The sequence below is a fragment of the Crinia signifera genome, chromosome 4, assembly GCF_055691185.1.
Source record: "Crinia signifera chromosome 4, ASM5569118v1, whole genome shotgun sequence".
In the NCBI taxonomy this organism is placed as follows: Eukaryota; Metazoa; Chordata; class Amphibia; order Anura; family Myobatrachidae; genus Crinia; species Crinia signifera.
The window spans coordinates 144,991,782-145,009,138 of NC_139220.1; the positions used below are offsets into that span (position 1 = coordinate 144,991,782).

Consider the following 17,357-nt stretch of genomic DNA (forward strand, 5'->3'; position numbering starts at 1 on the left):
TATGAATTCATAATGACCCAAATAAAAAGAATAACTATGTATATAATTATAAATATACACATATATATATATATAAAAATAGAATAAGAAATATATATAATATATAATAAAATATAAAGAGACAAGATGATAGCAGCAAATATTATACAGTGATAAATAAAGGGATTGAAGATCCTCAGTGAAATAGCAGTGATTTTTTAAAGAGGAGTAATAGTAAATATATAGGTGAGTGATACAATAATAAGGTGATATTCAGTGTTTTTGGTTTTTTTAGTTTTTTTATTATTGTTAATTCATATATATTACAGTGATTTCTATATATAAAGACATGATAATTATTTGTGCATTGTGAGAAAGTTGTGGAGGGGGTTGAGCCATGGTATCTCCTATTAAGTCCTTGTCACGAGGTATACGTTGTCTGTGCATTACAGAACCCGTTCTTCTCAGGTAGTCACCTGTCCTGATACTGTACGGGCCCAGACACTGCTTGGCTGCCAAGATCGGACGGGTTTGGGCATTACCAGTGTGGTATGACTGTAATGTTTGTTCCATGTTTCCTGACCTCTCGGACTTTGTTACCTTATTGCTCGTGTAGTGGGACCAGAGTGAAAGTTTGGGGAAAAAAAAAAGAAGATATGTGATCCAGTTAGTGTTAGGACAGTAAAGTTTGCAGGGAGTTTACGAAACCTTTACAGGAAAGGTGCAATCTCGTATCCTATATATATATATATATATAGAGAGAGAGAGAGAGAGAGAGAGAGAGAGAGAGAGAGAGAGAGAGATGGAATGGGCATCGCCGTTAAGCACCTAGCGCATCGTTATGATGCGCTATACCATCTGGTGCCTGGAACGCTGAAGCGGGAGCTGTGGAACGCACAGCATCCCGTCCTACCCCCCTCTATTGAACGCTGAGGCGCTTGAGGATGACGCGTCATTGCTCGTCCTGTCTGGGCCGTCTGACACGCGGAAGTGAGTGCAATGGAACGCACTTCACTTCCGTTTTCGCGTCCAGCCCAGTTTTTAACTTATGTCTTTTATCTCCATCAGTTTTTAAAGATACTTGATCAGGAATGGGTTTATTTGTTAAGCGCTAAGGCGCCATTCATTGTATATTTATGTCCCTGTGCAATTTTGTATAGTTTAATAATTGTACTGAATACAGGAACAGGAAGTCTCCTCACTTCCTGTACTTTGGGTATATAAATCCCATGTTAGCCATACCTCTGTACACTTGAAAAAGATCCCAGAGCGGATCGAAACGCGTTGTGTGATCAGAGGAAGGTGATTGCTGTTTGACTGCTGCTATCCAGTTTGGGACCTTGGTTGAAGACTCTGCCTGGCGGACTATCCGGAAGACCCCCCAGGTTGTAGAATTCTATACTTCGCCATTTCTTCCTTTACCTGGCAGTCACAGTGACCACCCTGTTTTCATTTTATTCACTTTGTATGTTATGTACTTCTGGATGTGGAAGACATTAAAGTTTTTATGATCCATATACCGAGTGGTCCTAAAGATACCTTGATGTGAACGTCACAGCCTTTTATTCAGTGAGTTGAGGTACGCATCCCGTTGGCTATACCGTCTCATTCACCTCATTTAAAAGATACCTTTATGTGCGAATACTACATCCACATAGTGTGAGTTGGGGTACGCTAATAAAAGATACCTTGATGTGTTTAACCACCACATCTTTGATGTGAGTTTTGGTACGCTCATCTGCACATTCCATTTATTGGTGGAGAAAAAACAGCTGCACAGAATCCCATCATTCTGACTGGGTGCATCAACCCATTTATTGTATGGACAGTTTATTAATCACATGATCCCTCTGTTTCCATTGTTTTGCATGAATAACCAACAATGAAAAACTGATTACCAGGATCTTCTGTTCCATCCATCTGTCCCATAAGATCCAAAAAGGGAAGTACTGTGTATAATTTTTTTTGTGTTCAGAGTGCTATAGGGTCTCCACTTGAAAATTTTGTGTAGTAGATGTGTTGTTGGAGGAGTGGTGTCTCCTCATCAAGTGTTTGAAACCTAGTAGCAGCTGCGCCCAAGGGTGATCCAACTATTTTTCTTTCTACTCACCAAGGTCTGGGTAATGAAAACAGCATTTTATTTGTTTCAAGTTGACATACCATCCGATGTAACGACACATTTCGGTCTACATGAGATCATCATCAGGAATAGTGCAGCAATGAACAAAACATCCAGCAGAAAAACAACCTGACATCCATCCCTGGGGAAGGAAGGGATGGATGTCAGGTTGTTTTTCTGCTGGATGTTTGTTCATTGCTGCACTATTCCTGATGATGATCTCATGTAGACCGAAACGTGTCGTTACGTCGGATGGTATGTCAACTTGATACAAATAAAATGCTGTTTTGATTACCTAGACCATGGGTCTTCAACCTATGGCCCTCCAGATGTTGTGAAACTACATGTTCCAACATGCATTGCCACATTTTTTCCTATAGGAGCATGCCAAAACTGTCAGGGAATGCAGGGAAATGTAGTTCCACAACATCTGGAAGACCTGTGACCTAGACCTTGGTGAGTGCCCATTCCATCTCTCTATACCATGATGCCTCTTCATCTTATGGAGCACCTCCCTTTTGCACTTTGATGAGATATGAGTGCGGATTCCTTGGAAAATTTATATAATATACATATACAAATTTTTTTCTTCTTACCTTTTGTAGTTTCACATTAAGCACTTCAAATTGCTTATTTCGTGTTTTTTTTTAAAGACTACTTCTTTTAAAGAATGTTGTACTCAGTATAAGAGTAACCATATGTTGAAAGGAGCTGCGGGTTCCCATTTGGAAATAAAAATGGCTTTCCTTAGATTAAACAATTAATTTACTAAATGAATTCAATTAATTATAGTGGTGCCATTGAGTGAGCACCATAACAAAAACTACTCAAGAAACAACAAATGCAATTTATCATAATTATTATAAATTACTAACAAAATTGCAAGCACATTTCTTAAATTATAATGTATATTAGAAAGAAAAAACAGCTGATCTAATCTCAGGCAGGATTTTACACGTTCCATTCTTGATGTTGAAAATGGGGTGCTACAATGAAATACTGTATAATGCATTTATATGGTATTCATTTACTTAAGACAAAAATAATACAGCCATGAAAGAATCCATAGAAAGGCATACATTCTTGTGCTCAGAGTCCTATTCCAAGTGTTGTTAAGAAACAATTAAATATATATTCAGAACAGCGATCATTCATTACAATGTATGGCAGACCCAGAATACCCATGAATGTTCTTGTTATCACTGGGTAGGCTAGGATTCAACCTAAGGAAGAGGTTCCAAAACAAGGTCCTCAAGGTACCTCAATGGTCCAGGTTTTTAGTATATCCATGGCTTAGCACAGATGGATAAATCAAGTTGACTGAGATACTAATTATATGTATTATGCATATTTCAAGTGCAAAGTCTGAAACCTGATCCTTAGAGGAATGTGTGGTCTCCCATGCATTGGGGTCCACCAGCAGTTCCCCTGTGCCCATGAGGGCCAGTTTAACCCTGAATGTAAGTGAGTTTAGCTGACTCTATTTAAGACAATATTACAGTATAATTTCTTAATAAGAAAATGGAATTACAGCATTACAATATTTCTAAATAGATACAACAACCAAGGTCAAACCAGATAGCTACAACCATTTACAAAGACATGAATAATTTTCCACAATGACTATTTGGTTTACTAAAGTATACAACAACACCCAGTTTATACCCCCTTCTTCTATCCTCCCTATTTAATCCATCCCTCACACACTGCCTGGTTCTTCTTACATCTTTCTGCAGATACTACGCTCCCTCCAGCTGTTACCCTAGCCACTTACTGGCGCACTTGCTCTCATCTGTTCAGCAAAGCCTACAGTGCTCTGTCTAACCCTTTCCTTTCATCTCTCCTCACCAACCTCTCTACTTGTCACTCTCTTGAGTATCCATTCCACCCCATTCTAACCCTGCCCCCCCTCTTTTGTAAATAGTCTGTATTCTTTGCATGTCCTCTCTAATGGTTGGCCAGATCCCTTCCCCTCCACTGGTGGTTGGTCAAATCCATTAACCTTGATCAATTACCACTTGAGTCCCAGGGGGGGGCCTCCATACCCCAGTCAGACACTGGTTATGTAACTCTCATAGTGCTACTTCTTGTTATATGTAACATCTAATGTTCCCCATGCTGTATATGCATTTATCATACTCCTGGTCTGTACAGTCCTACAGAATTTGGTGTTATGTTATCTATACATACATAAATCATAATTATCAAAATTAGTAAAGTACCTTTACTAGTCCTATATGAATGGCTGTATTCACTTTAGTGTTCTATATAAAACTGAACTTCGGCAAAAGAAATGCAAAAGATGCATGACTTAATTTCAACAGATTCTGATTACAGAATATCAACTACAGTCCTCAGGGATGCCAAGAGGGTAGGCGGTACTAATTACCCAGGCCCAGGTCTGACAGAGGGGTTTTGTTAATGGGGGCTCTGGTCCTTCCCCCATTAACTTTAAGCAGAAGCTTTTGTCAACCCAGCACACGCTGCTGTACACAGTGTGGCCAGGGATGCACTTAAACTCAGGGCCGGCGCTACCCACTCAGCAGCTCCTGCAAAGCAGTGAGGCACCATGCTGAAAAGGCGCTGTCTCCCTCCCTGCTCTGCTAAAACTGCCTCAGCCCCAACTGTCACTGCCTTAAAGATTTGCTCCCTGCACCGCGAGTGCACACAGCCTGCATGCCGCCTGCAGTGCCTGTCTGACAGTGGGCGGCAGTATGGAGAAGCTGAGCAGCTCCCTGCACCGCGCACACACTGTCCTCCTCCTGCGATTTGCCCCCTCTTCCTCACGGACACTTTTGCTGAGGTATGTAGCGCTGTCTGTAAATGCCTGGATGACATTTCATGTCCGGATCTGCCCCCTACCCATTGCTCCCTGCGCCTGTCAGCTGTCAATCAAATGATGAACAGTCAGCAGCGCCGCCTCTCCTTCCTTCCCTCTTCTCAGTGTGCTGTGCCAGTGCTACTGCCAGTCCTCAACACTCAGGCCCCTCTATCTCCTCCCCTCTTCTTCCATCTCAGTCACGAGAGGGGTGTAATGGCTTCCTTCTCAGCATCCTGCCTACGCAGATAGAAGAGGAGGGACTGCACAGGAGTTAAACAGCCTGAAGAACAGTGAGTCTTATACATGTTTAGAACAATTTTTTTAATAATTGTAATTTTTTTTTATATTAATTTAGACACTTTTTAAATAATGGGCTGGGTTATGTGCCTAAAGGTGGCCATACACGCTGCCATAGCAGCGTGCTGTGCAATGTGCGCTCCCGTGGGCATTGCATCGAACAGTACAAAAAGTATGTGCTGCAGATACATTTGTACTGTTTTCGGATCGCATTGCACACACATTGCATGCATGCCGAGCGATGCGATGCGATCTAGCCCATAATGTATGCGATTCTCGCAGCGTGTATGGGCACCTTTAGTGCCGGCAACATTTTGCGGACACAGCACTGCGATGGTGTATGCATGTACATGCACCCTAGAGCCTCCATAGGATCGCATGTTGCATACGCTCCCACTTTCGGGCTCCAGCTTGTTGCAATAGCAATGTGAAAGGGCGCAAAATTTATGATTTGCAGGAGGGCGCCGGACACCCTAGCACCGGCCCTGCTTAAAGTACTATTTTTTCTGTATTTTATTTTAAGGGTGCATGGCCATGCCTCCCATGATTAGGCCACACCCCCAGAGAAATACCTGGGCCAAGTCAGACTCTCTACTGCCCTGGCAGACCTGTATCTAAAGTTATCATACACCATATGATACATACATCATACAGTATGTTTCATATGCAACACATTTTATTAGCGAAATGTGGCAAATGTAATCTGGTGGCTAAATTATAATTAATACTGTAAGTAAAATATAGCCTAACTCGGCACCAGATAGTAGGATACCATCTTACTCTTTACTCCTATTACATTAGCTTTTGTTGATTAGTTAAAAAGTGGTAACATCTTGGCCAGGAATGTCAAACTAAAACAATGAAAGATCTTGGATTAATCACTGTAGTAGAAGTACTGCTACTACTACTAGTACATAAAACTAAAAGCATTGGCTATTTCATTCCCTCAATATTTTAATGTTATTAAATCATGTTATTTTTCTGCTATTTATCCAAATATGCCCTAAATCTCTGTTTTATTTCCATCCAGATTGTAAATTTAAATATGATAAGCCAGCTGTACTAAAAGGGAAGACGGAAACTGGATTTTACAACTGGCAGTTTTATGTTGGCGTTTTTAATGGAAACCATCATATTTTGTGCACAATTCAGAGATTCATTGCTAAGCTAAACAATTTCTGGCTTGCTTTATGGAAAGCTGAAGATTTACAGGGAGATGTACAAAGCTTTTAAGAGGAATGGAGAGAGATAACTGGCCAAAGAGCTCCAAACTGCCATGTTACAGGCTGTATTGGAAATGTTTTGAATGAGGAGCTGGTTGGTTGGTGCTCTACCTCTCTCCATTTTATCACTCTCCAATGGTTAATACTGTACATATGCCCCTTAATATGAAAGACATACATTTAAACAAATTACATGTATCAGACATTACAATACTTTTGTTGGTAAGCTGCTCAATCAGAGGTGTGTCACTCAGGTGCCAAAAGGGAGGGGCAATTCTGGCTAGGAAAAAACATTTGGTATCCCAATTGCACACTGAGTGAAACAAAACTACATAATAATCAGATAACACAGAGATTTTGGTTGCGTATATCTGCAGATATAGGGCTAAGCCCCCAGGCCGTACGTCAAGGCATCTCTGTCACTGGGGGTCCCTAATACTGGGTATGGGTCTGGGGTGTGGGCCCCCAACATGCCGACACAGGCTGAGTACTCCAGGGCAGCACACAAATGAAAATTAGTAGGGGTTAATAAGAAGCACATAGGTGCTATGTAGGGAAGTGAAGGTGTGATTAAAACACAAAATATATACAATGTGATAGGAAAAAATAAGTGTTAATAAAGTGTTAGGGTGTGCTAACCTGGAGCAGACCAGCCATATCAACATGAGGGGGACCACACTCCCAAACCCATCCCATTAGCAGTAACATATATGTCTGGGCTTAATAGCCCAGTATAAGGCCACATGATAATGGCATATAACATCTGAGAGCCAGCTTACCTGGAGATACCCCTGGCTTCTCCAATGGCACTCAGGTGTCAGCAATCCCTCCTAATGCTGACCCATCTATGCCTCTCAACTGCACAGCACTTTTGTTGGTAAGCTGCTCAATCAGAGGTGTGTCACTCAGCTGCTAAAAAGGAAGGGGCAATTCTGGCTAGGAAAAAACATTTGGTATCCCAATTGCAGAGCCGGCCCTAGCCTAAATTATGCCCTAGGCAAGATTTTGACTGTTGCCCCCTAGCACCGCCACTAGTTCCGTCTCTGACCTTGCTCCCCTTTCCCAGCACCATCAACCCTCATCATAGCAGTCATCATTTTGGTGCCCCTACCCGCAATATTTTAAATAGAAACAGCGCACCCATTCGGTGCGCAGCCCAAACAGGGGTGTGTTCTTGCTGGAAAGGGGCATGGCCACACAATAGTACCCCCAATTCAAATTATGCCACACAGTAGTGCAACTTTATTCACATTATATCATGCGATGGTGCCCCTTATTCACGTTACATCACACAGTAGTACCACTTTACCTTATATACATTATATACACTTTACCTTATATACATCATATTATTCACATTATACCCTTAGAAAAAAATCCTGAAAAAATATTGTATTTTAAGCACCTTCATGGCCACACTGCAACCCAGCAAAAAGCAGTGTGTGCTGGGCAGAGGAGAAGAGCTGCAGCTGCTGCTGTCACTTAAGGGGACGGGCCCGGGGCCCCCACTGGGCCCTTCCATCAGACTTTGGCCTGGGTCATTTGTACCCCCCACCCCTTTCTCTCTGCACCCCTGATAATACCACACTGTAATGCCCCTTACACCTGACACACATTATTAATGTCCTTATAACCATAATGCCCCTTACACATTATGCCAACCTTTATTAATGCCTTTCATACACATATTGACACACATAATGCCCCTTACACATGTCACACATTTTTAATGCATTTATACATGACACACATAATGCCCCTTACACGTATGCCAAACACTATTGCACAACCACCCCACCCGCAGACAGGACTCGCACAGCCACTAACACTGTGACCTCTGCTTGGATACAGATGTTTCCTCATACATCTTGCCTCAATAGGCCATGCAGCTCCTGGCCAGTTCTGCTAATGTTGTGTTCCTTTTTTGCTGAAAATTTGTCTTATTTACATTGTTATGACCAGCACACACAAGGAGCTTCTGATGTTTAAAATGATATGCAGCATGCCTATATTCTGTGTGCGACTGTGCCTGTACCTGCATATACGGAATGCTATGTTACAGTGATTTCCATGAATACACTATTTCATATGCAGATACAGCCTCACTCACGCACAGAATATAGGCATGCTGCATATCGTTTTAATCAGCAGAAGCTGCTGATGCCCCTAGGCATTCCAAATGCCCTAGGCAATTGCCTAGTTGGCCTATGCCTAAGGCCGGCTCTGCCCAATTGCACACTGAGTGAATCATAACTACATAATAATCAGATAACACAGAGATGTGTTATCTGATTGAGCAGCCAGGGGTATCTCCAGGTAAGCAGGCTCTCAGATGTTATATGCCATTATAATGTGGCCTTATACTGAGCTATTAAGCCCAGACATATATGTTACTGCTAATGGGATGGGTTTGGGAGTGTGGTCCCCCTCATGTTGATATGGCTGGTCTGCTCCAGGTTAGCACACCCTTACACTTTTTTAACACTTATTTTTTCCTATCACATTGTATATATTTTGTATTTTAATCACACCTTCACTTCCCTACATACCACCTATGTGCTTCTTATTAACCCCTACTAATTTTCATTTGTGTGCTGCCCTGGAGTACTCAGCCTGTGTCGGCATGTTGGGGGCCCACACCCCAGACCCATACCCAGTATTAGGGACCCCCAGTGACAGAGATGCCTTGACATACGGCCTGGGGGCTTAGCCCTAAATCCAGAGGCGTAGGGAGGGCGGAGCCACCGGAGCTCCTGCTCCGGGCGCCGATTGGTGGAATGGCGCCGCCGGCCCGCCCCCCCTCCGCAAATGATACTGCCGGTGCCCGAGGAGTTAATGGCGCCCGCTGCCGCTCGCACGGATGCAGCTGTTTTTTTTTTTTAATGTATAGTGCTGCGGCAGCGGCAGCGAGCTCCCAGCATAAAAACAGCTCTGTCCCCCACGTGTCCGTCTGCGGCAGCAGGAGGACGGGAGCTCCGTCCTTCCTCTGCCTAGCAGTGGAAGCTCCGCCCATCAGCCCGGCAGCTGCCATTCCGTCCGTCTTCCGCCCGGCACCTCCGTCCACGGCCCTGCATGTGATCTTCCGCCCAGCTTCGTCCACTACAGCAGCTTAGCACCTCAGTCCCACCCTCTGCTGACTCCAGGTAACTTTGTCCCCTCTCTTCTTCCTCTGCCCCCGGCTGTGTGACATGCAGTGTAAGCTGCAGCACTGCCAACTGCCATCTGTTTACACTACTATCGAGGGGCATTATGTGTGTTGCTATGGGGGCTTTATGCATGTGGCACAATGGGGGGACATTATACATGTAGCAATACGGGGGGGGGGGCATATGGGTGCATGTGTGTAGGTGGCACTATGGGGGCATATGTGTATGTGGCAATACTGAGGGGGCATTATGTATGTAGCACTACAGGGGCATTATGCATTTGACACTATGGGGGCATTATGCATGTGGCACTATGGGGGGCATTATGCATGGGGCACTATGGGGGGCATTATGCATGTGGCACTATGGGGGGGCATTATGCGTGTGGTACTAAGGGGGGGCATTATGCGTGTTGGTAGATTCCGTTACAGTGTCTTATATAGCACAGCAGATTCCGTTACAGCGTCTTATATAGCACAGCATATTCCGTTACAGTGTCTTATATAGCGCAGCAGATTCTGTTACAGTGTCTTATATAACGCAGCAGATTCTGTTACAGTGTCTTATATAACGCAGCAGATTCTGTTACTGTGTCTTATATAGCGCAGCAGATTCCGTTACAGTGTCTTATGTAGCGCAGCAGATTCCGTTACAGTGTCTTATATAGCACAGCATATTCCGTTACAGTGTCTTATATAACGCAGCAGATTCCGTTACAGTGTCTTATATAGCGCAGCAGATTCCGTTACAGTGTCTTATATAGCACAGCATATTCCGTTACAGTGTCTTATATAGCGCAGCAGATTCCGTCACAGTGTCTTATATAGCGCAGCAGATTCCGCTACAGTGTCTTATATAGCGCAGCAGATTCCGTTACAGCGTCTTATATAGTGCAGCAGATTCCGTTACAGCGTCTTATATAGCGCAGCAGATTCCATTATAGTGTCTTATATAGCGCAGCAGATTCCGTCACAGTGTCTTATATAGCACAGCATATTCCGTTACAGTGTCTTATATAGCGCAGCAGATTCTGTTACAGTGTCTTATATAACGCAGCAGATTCTGTTACTGTGTCTTATATAGCGCAGCAGATTCCGTTACAGTGTCTTATGTAGCGCAGCAGATTCCGTTACAGTGTCTTATATAGCACAGCAGATTCCGTTACAGCGTCTTATATAGCACAGCATATTCCGTTACAGTGTCTTATATAACGCAGCAGATTCCGTTACAGTGTCTTATATAGCGCAGCAGATTCCGTTACAGTGTCTTATATAGCACAGCATATTCCGTTACAGTGTCTTATATAGCGCAGCAGATTCCGTCACAGTGTCTTATATAGCGCAGCAGATTCCGCTACAGTGTCTTATATAGCGCAGCAGATTCCGTTACAGCGTCTTATATAGTGCAGCAGATTCCGTTACAGCGTCTTATATAGCGCAGCAGATTCCATTACAGCGTCTTATATAGCGCAGCAGATTCCGTCACAGTGTCTTATATAGCGCAGCAGATTCCGTCACAGTGTCTTATATAGCGCAGCAGATTCCGTTACAGTGTCTTATATAGCGCAGCAGATTCCGTTACAGTGTATTATATAGCGCAGCAGATTCCGTTACAGCGTCTTATATAGCGCAGCAGATTCCGTTACAGCGTCTTATATAGCGCAGCAGATTCTGTTACAGTGTCTTATATAGCGCAGTAGATTCCGTTACAGTATCTTATATAGCGCAGCAGATTCTGTTACAGTGTCTTATATAGCGCAGTAGATTGCGTTACAGTGTCTTATATAGTGCAGCAGATTCCGTTACAGTGTCTTATATAGCGCAGCAGATTCCGTTACAGCGTCTTATATATCGCAGCAGATTCCGTTACAGCGTCTTATATAGCGCAGCAGATTCTGTTACAGTGTCTTATATAGCGCAGTAGATTCCGTTACAGTGTCTTATATAGCGCAGCAGATTCTGTTACAGTGTCTTATATAGCGCAGTAGATTGCGTTACAGTGTGTTATATAGTGCAGCAGATTCCGTTACAGTGTCTTATATATTTCAAATGTAACATGCCAACACATGTTAGCCACGCCCCCAATTCATTACCGGGAGGAGGGGGGAGGGGGGGGCGCGAAATATGCCCTTGCTCCGGGCACCATGGCACCTAGCTACACCGCTGCCTAAATCTATGTATCAGACATTCTAAGGACTTTCAGACAGAAGTAATTGTATTTATTCTTCTTTAATAGATTGTAAAAAGCTAAATTTTCTTACTAAATCTAAACCTAATATCCTACTTTACCAGGTTTCCTGGTGCAGGTTTTAAGTATATCCCTACTTGAGCACAGGTTACTTATTTATTATCTCATATATTTTGGTTTCACAAACTGGGCTTAAGCATAAATATCACATAACACATGGGGCCAAATGTAATAGGGCAGTGGTTCCCAAACTATGGGGGTTATCCTAAATCTAACTCTCTCTGCACATCTAACTCTCTCTGTAACATCTACCCCACCTGCAGTGCTCATGGTTTTGTCCATTTGAAAAGGAATTTGCCAGAAGGAGTGAACCAGAATAACCCCCTATGTGTTGTGGCTCCCTTGTAGGGGTACCCTGGGTTGGTGGTCCAGGACCAATTCAAATTATTTATGGTTAGTTATTTATGGGCAAAACCAGTGCTGGTGGCTGCCAATCATAAAATGTGTACAAACAGAAGCAAATCCTGCCCTTTACCACATAACTGACCCTAAGAGTCGCATATAAACCCAATATACTTAATTTTCCCATTTTTTTTAAGTGGCAATCAATTACGTGGCTAAATCAACCTGGTTTTGCAACGTAAATGATTGCCGCTTTAAAAAAAATGGGAAAACCCCTCACAAAATCTCTCACTTTCTGACTCGTACACCCTTTTAAATGTGGCCCACAGATTGTTAATGTGCCTTGAGGACCAAGGCTGGAAAACAAGCAAAATAAACCACATGGGTACTTGTTTCCTAGCACGGCCACACCGATTTACATCGGGGTGGTCGTGTCGGAAAAATCGGGTCGATCGTATCGCATGCGATTTGGTCGCATGCGATGCGATCGACGCGACCGACCGATTTTGGACCCGATTTTTTTTTTGAAAAAGGTCTCTGACCTTGCTCCCCTTTCCCAGCACCATCAACCCTCATCATAGCAGTCATCATTTTGGTGCCCCTACCCGCAATATTTTAAATAGAAACAGCGCACCCATTCGGTGCGCAGCCCAAACAGGGGTGTGTTCTTGCTGGAAAGGGGCATGGCCACACAATAGTACCCCCAATTCAAATTATGCCACACAGTAGTGCAACTTTATTCACATTATATCATGCGATGGTGCCCCTTATTCACGTTACATCACACAGTAGTACCACTTTACCTTATATACATTATATACACTTTACCTTATATACATCATATTATTCACATTATACCCTTAGAAAAAAATCCTGAAAAAATATTGTATTTTAAGCACCTTCATGGCCACACTGCAACCCAGCAAAAAGCAGTGTGTGCTGGGCAGAGGAGAAGAGCTGCAGCTGCTGCTGTCACTTAAGGGGACGGGCCCGGGGCCCCCACTGGGCCCTTCCATCAGACTTTGGCCTGGGTCATTTGTACCCCCCACCCCTTTCTCTCTGCACCCCTGATAATACCACACTGTAATGCCCCTTACACCTGACACACATTATTAATGTCCTTATAACCATAATGCCCCTTACACATTATGCCAACCTTTATTAATGCCTTTCATACACATATTGACACACATAATGCCCCTTACACATGTCACACATTTTTAATGCATTTATACATGACACACATAATGCCCCTTACACGTATGCCAAACACTATTGCACAACCACCCCACCCGCAGACAGGACTCGCACAGCCACTAACACTGTGACCTCTGCTTGGATACAGATGTTTCCTCATACATCTTGCCTCAATAGGCCATGCAGCTCCTGGCCAGTTCTGCTAATGTTGTGTTCCTTTTTTGCTGAAAATTTGTCTTATTTACATTGTTATGACCAGCACACACAAGGAGCTTCTGATGTTTAAAATGATATGCAGCATGCCTATATTCTGTGTGCGACTGTGCCTGTACCTGCATATACGGAATGCTATGTTACAGTGATTTCCATGAATACACTATTTCATATGCAGATACAGCCTCACTCACGCACAGAATATAGGCATGCTGCATATCGTTTTAATCAGCAGAAGCTGCTGATGCCCCTAGGCATTCCAAATGCCCTAGGCAATTGCCTAGTTGGCCTATGCCTAAGGCCGGCTCTGCCCAATTGCACACTGAGTGAATCATAACTACATAATAATCAGATAACACAGAGATGTGTTATCTGATTGAGCAGCCAGGGGTATCTCCAGGTAAGCAGGCTCTCAGATGTTATATGCCATTATAATGTGGCCTTATACTGAGCTATTAAGCCCAGACATATATGTTACTGCTAATGGGATGGGTTTGGGAGTGTGGTCCCCCTCATGTTGATATGGCTGGTCTGCTCCAGGTTAGCACACCCTTACACTTTATTAACACTTATTTTTTCCTATCACATTGTATATATTTTGTATTTTAATCACACCTTCACTTCCCTACATACCACCTATGTGCTTCTTATTAACCCCTACTAATTTTCATTTGTGTGCTGCCCTGGAGTACTCAGCCTGTGTCGGCATGTTGGGGGCCCACACCCCAGACCCATACCCAGTATTAGGGACCCCCAGTGACAGAGATGCCTTGACATACGGCCTGGGGGCTTAGCCCTAAATCTATGTATCAGACATTCTAAGGACTTTCAGACAGAAGTAATTGTATTTATTCTTCTTTAATAGATTGTAAAAAGCTAAATTTTCTTACTAAATCTAAACCTAATATCCTACTTTACCAGGTTTCCTGGTGCAGGTTTTAAGTATATCCCTACTTGAGCACAGGTTACTTATTTATTATCTCATATATTTTGGTTTCACAAACTGGGCTTAAGCATAAATATCACATAACACATGGGGCCAAATGTAATAGGGCAGTGGTTCCCAAACTATGGGGGTTATCCTAAATCTAACTCTCTCTGCACATCTAACTCTCTCTGTAACATCTACCCCACCTGCAGTGCTCATGGTTTTGTCCATTTGAAAAGGAATTTGCCAGAAGGAGTGAACCAGAATAACCCCCTATGTGTTGTGGCTCCCTTGTAGGGGTACCCTGGGTTGGTGGTCCAGGACCAATTCAAATTATTTATGGTTAGTTATTTATGGGCAAAACCAGTGCTGGTGGCTGCCAATCATAAAATGTGTACAAACAGAAGCAAATCCTGCCCTTTACCACATAACTGACCCTAAGAGTCGCATATAAACCCGATATACTTAATTTTCCCATTTTTTTTAAGTGGCAATCAATTACGTGGCTAAATCAACCTGGTTTTGCAACGTAAATGATTGCCGCTTTAAAAAAAATGGGAAAACCCCTCACAAAATCTCTCACTTTCTGACTCGTACACCCTTTTAAATGTGGCCCACAGATTGTTAATGTGCCTTGAGGACCAAGGCTGGAAAACAAGCAAAATAAACCACATGGGTACTTGTTTCCTAGCACGGCCACACCGATTTACATCGGGGTGGTCGTGTCGGAAAAATCGGGTCGATCGCATCGCATGCGATTTGGTCGCATGCGATGCGATCGACGCGACCGACCGATTTTGGACCCGATTTTTTTTTTGAATGAAATGTAAATCGGGTCCCTGGGACCCGATTTTACATTGGATTCAATGTAAAATATTCCCAACCCCCCCAAATGTCACGGCGTACACCCCACCCCACGATAGACGCCAACCCGAAGCGTGGCGAGCACAGCGAACCCGCGAGGGGCGGCGGTGCGCGTCCTCCGACCTTTTCATTCCCCTACTATCCACGTCGGCGTGGAGTTGAGAATAGAATAGTGTGGCGAGCGCAGCGAGCCACCGAGCCCGAAGCGTGGCGAGCGCAGCGAGCCCCGCGAGGGGACGCTTATACCTGTGAAGTTATATGCGGCCCCTCGCGGGGCTCGCTGCGCTCGCCACGCTTCGGGCTCGGTGGCTCGCTGCGCTCGCCACACTATTCTATTCTCAACTCCACGCCGACGTGGATAGTAGGGGAATGAAAAGGTCGGAGGACGCGCACCGCCGCCCCTCGCGGGCTCGCTGCGCTCGCCACGCTTCGGGTTGGCGTCTATCGTGGGGTGACGACGGGGACATCTATAATGTGAAATGGGTCATATTGGCCCATTTCACATTTTTCACATTTTTTCAGGATTTCAATGTTAAAAAATCTTTTAACATTGAAGCCTATGGAAAAATCGGGGGCATCGCGTCGGGACCTATGTTAATGGTCCCGACCGACGCGATGCCCCCGATATTTTACCTTTCCCGACACGATTTCAATGTTAAAATATTTTTTAACATTGAAGCGTATGGGGAAATCGGGGGCATCTCGTCGGTCGCGTCGGGACCAATGTTAATGGTCCCGACCGACGCGATGCCCCCGATATTGTCTCCTAGCCGGCAAAATGGACCTGATTTCAAAGGAAATCGGGTCCATCGTATGGATCGTGTACCTTAACTTAAAGGTACACGATCCATACGATTGTGGCCGTGCTAGGAAACAAGTACCACCACATGTAATCACATTTGTGCAGCCAGACAGTTTTGCAGGTTGGAAACTCTGAACTCAAAAACTCAGAAATATTGTTTCACTAGATGTCCACAAATACATGAAAAAACAGAAGCAGCTCTTTCTTCTGCACTAAGAGGTAAAAGGAGAGTTTTTCAGACTTCCTTAAAACTTTTATAATGTGTCAGATAATGAATACACATGTGCATCAACTGGGACAGAGGTTAACAATATATTTTCTCAAGATTTTAAGTATATCCATGCTTGGTCACAGGTTACTTAATTGGTTTGTCACCGTCAGTCAATTTGATTTAACCATTGGTGCTGAGCATTGGATATCTATAAAACCTGAACTGTTCAGGAGCGTACACACTGGGCGATATAATGAATGATATAGCTAATTTTCGACCTTCTGAGTGATATAGTTAAAAATATCGTCCAGTGTGTATGCTGGTTGTTAACGACACATCTTCCCCCATTCGTCTGTACAGTGGTGGCCACAATTGTCTAGTGCATTGGTTCCCAAACATTTTTTGAATCACGGTGCCCCCGAGTATCAGAATAAGTTTCTCATTGATAAAATCCGAAAAATATATTCAATTGAGTAAAATGTGTTTATATCTCATCCTTAGAGTCTGTTATGTGCTAATGTACAGGATTCACTTCTGTTTGTCCACATTTTGCCTATTACATTAGTCATACATCAGCGACAGGCTTATATTTAGAAATTTTTTTCACGTTCAGCCGCCGCAGTCTGCAGTGTCCAATTAGCACTTCCCAGACACTGTAGACTCCCCCCCCCCCCCCTGATGATGCTGCATCATCATCCCGGACCCCACACTGCCCGTCCTCCTTCACATAGGTGTGTGAAGAATTACTAGTACACACCTCCGCATCGGATCCAACACATCGTGGGTGCTAAAAAGCACCAGCGATGTGCCTCTGATGGGTCCGATCCAACAGAAAGAACCTGCAGCAGGTTCAATCTGTAGGGTCCGACCTGATGCACACGGGACAGATGGGGGTGTTAAACACTTATCTGATTTGGGCCAATATCCCTCAATTCAGACAGTTTGGGCCGAGAAATCGTCCCAAATTG

At 43.8% G+C, this 17,357-nt stretch overlaps 1 pseudogene; it reads right to left on the reverse strand.

The window, feature by feature from the left end:
• Window positions 1-422: 422 nt before the first annotated feature.
• Window positions 423-542, reverse strand: LOC146076088 (5S ribosomal RNA; annotated as a pseudogene).
• Window positions 543-17,357: the final 16,815 nt, after the last annotated feature.